Genomic DNA, 2,898 nt, shown 5'->3' on the forward strand with positions numbered 1-2,898 from the left:
CGCTCGCCGGAAATGGAGCCGGGAGGAAGGAGGAGCCCGCACGGCTGGCCGAGCCCCGCAGACGCAGGCGCCGCCAGTGACGCCGCAGACGCCAGATTTAGTGCTGGAAAAGAGCCGCTGGTTGGCTTGCGCGGGCCCCGGGGGTGGGGATGCGCGGTGGCCCCGGCGGGGAGCCCCCCACATGAGTTCTCCAGTCACCCCCAAAGTGAGGGAGCACACTAGGGAACTTCATGAGGACAGTGCCATGGAAAGGGGACCCAGGACCCCAGTGCAAGGGAGGGTCTCGAAGCCACTGAGTGGTCTGAAGGCCATCCAGGCGGATGAGCTGCTCCAGCAGGGCAGGCCGTCGCTGCGCCTAGAGAAACTGCCCATGGCTTCGGGGCGGTGGCTTGAGGCCCCTGCCGTCCCTGCTGGAGCTAGGGAATGCCAGAGAAGGAGGACGTCGCCCACCTTACCCGCCGGCTGGCTATGGGCACAACGTGGCCAGGCAATGGTGACACCTGCGATTAGATGTAATGGGTGCGCAGAGGGCACAGGGCCACGAGGGTGTCCAGCCTGGGACACCTGAAGGGCAGCCTGGAGGAGGGCTGTTGCAGCAAAGGTCTGGAGACTCAGCGCTGTCCGATAGAAGGAGGGTGACGCGAGGGTGGAAAGGGCTTCCTGGCAGCAGAGGCTGCAGGTGACAGGTGGGAGGAAGGGCAGAGCAGCTCCTTCCAGAAACCGATCAGTCCAGGGATGATGGAGAAGAGCCCCAGTCCTCCCTCTGGCCCGTCCGCCAGCCTGTCTCCTCCCTCAGTACATCCCAGCCCCTTGGGGCGGCGGCGCGCTCAGAGCTGATCGGGTGTCAGAGCTGAGTAACTGCTGGAAGCTGCTGGTGCAAGCTCGTGGCCCAGCTGGAAGTGGGTAACCGGAGCCGCAGTGGGCTCAGAGGCCTGGCGCAGGGCACTGGAGCTGCAGGAGGTAGGAGAGGAGGCCTGGGCTAGAGGCTCCCGTAGGGCCCGCAGCTCCGTTGGAGGAGGGAGAGGCTGCCGCACCCCGCAGCACCCGCACACGCACGCACCCTCACAATGCGCGGCCTTCCCGCTGGCCGCTGGCCTTTACCTGGCTGGAGAGGCGCCACCTCGCCTGCCACCACCGCTTAGCACCCAGCTCCCTGGCCACCAGGTTCTCCCTGCTGACCATCATCTCTTTCAGGAAGCCGCTCCCTAAAATTAGAGGGCACTGCTCCCTCTCCCAGCCTGCAGATCCCCTCCTTCCCAGGCAAACTGTGGGCTTCTCTCCTGGGTGTCTCATTGCACCCACTTTGGGGTGGAATGCAGGAAAATGGGTGATGGGTGGTGGTGAGTGAATAGGCACATCGGTTGGTGCAGGGTGTCTAGGGGAGTGGATAGGTGGGTGGGGAGGTGGAGAGGGAAGAGATGGGGTGGGCAGGTGGGTGGCAGGTGGAGGTATTATGGGTGGGTGATGGTGGATGGGGGTGGGTGAAGCGTGACTGAGGGTGATGAAGAACCGTGACCAGATGAGTGTGCAGGACTGGTGGGTGGACGTGCAGGTGGGCGCCCAGCAGTAGGAGGACTTGGAGGAGCTGTGGGCAGGTGAGGGCCCGTCCCACCCCACTCCCTGCGCCTCCCTGGAGATCCCGCTAGGACAGGGGGAGCCCCTGGCACTGGCAACCCCCCAGCCATTCCTGCCCTGCCGCTTTAGCCATGTGTGCACAGGATGGCCAGGTGTGCACACGCGTGCACACAGCCATTGCCACAGACCCCTGATGTGGCAAGTTGCTGCTGTTCACCCAGAGAACAGACCGACACGAGGGGACCGGGAGGAGGTTCTCTGCAGAGGACCCTCCGCCGGGGCCAGTGCCCACGAAGGGGAAGGCAGAACCAGCCCTGACCCTCCCTCGCAGCAGAGCCAGGGCAGAGGGGACGAAGGCGCCACCTGGAGGGAGCGCGGCTACTTTCCAGAGTTAGAGCTCTGCCTAGAAATGAGAGGCCAAGTTGATCAAAGCATGGGATTTTGGAACTGGGTGAAATGAAAGGAAGTCAATCTTGATAACAGTGACCACACAGCCTGGAGACCAGCTCCATCTGCACACGCAGACGTAGTACTGGTAGAGTGTATTCACTGAGCCCCTATTATTTGCCATACTGTGCTAAGGACATCACTGGAAATCGACCACTAGTTGGTCAAGTAGAAAATATTGCCAGGCACAGTAGTCACACCTGTCATCCCAGATGCTCAGGAGGCTGAGGCAGGAGGATCACAAGTTCCAGGCCAGCCTCAGCAACTCTATGAGGCCCTGTCCAAAAAAAAAAAAAAAAAAAAAATTAAAAGGGCTGGGGGGTGTGACTCAGTGGTAGACTGTCCCTGGGTTCAATCCCTAGTACAACAACAACAACAACAAAAAGGAATTATCTCCCTCATTTTATAGATGAGGGAGGTGAAACTCAGAGAGGGCTAATAACCGGCCAAAGGACCCACAGCAGGTAAGAGATGGAGCAGGTCCCTTTCTTGCTTCAGGGACCAGAACTGCCCAAGGAAGAGGAAGTGGTCCTCTTTCAGAGGGGAGGCAGCTGACCTGCCATCCACCAGGACTGGTGTCCTTCACCCTATTCCACCACTGCCCTCCCCAGGTGGCTTGGGGGAAGGAGGAACACCAGGCACTGGCAATGAAGACCCTTCGGGCTCGATTTAAGAAGACAGAGGTGAGTGAGACCCCGAGATGCCCAGCCACCCCCAAACAAAGGCTCCTGCCTCCCAGGGCTTGGCCAAAGACGCGGTGAGACTCTGGACCCTGTCGCCTGCCCCTCATCAGATTGATCTTTACCCAGCCTTGATAAGGCCAGGGCCCAACCTGCTCAAGGCTCTTGAGGGCTCCTCCCCACCCCCACCCCACCC

Source organism: Marmota marmota, unplaced genomic scaffold (assembly GCF_001458135.2).
Source record: "Marmota marmota marmota unplaced genomic scaffold, marMar, whole genome shotgun sequence".
NCBI classification, from domain to species: domain Eukaryota; kingdom Metazoa; phylum Chordata; class Mammalia; order Rodentia; family Sciuridae; genus Marmota; species Marmota marmota.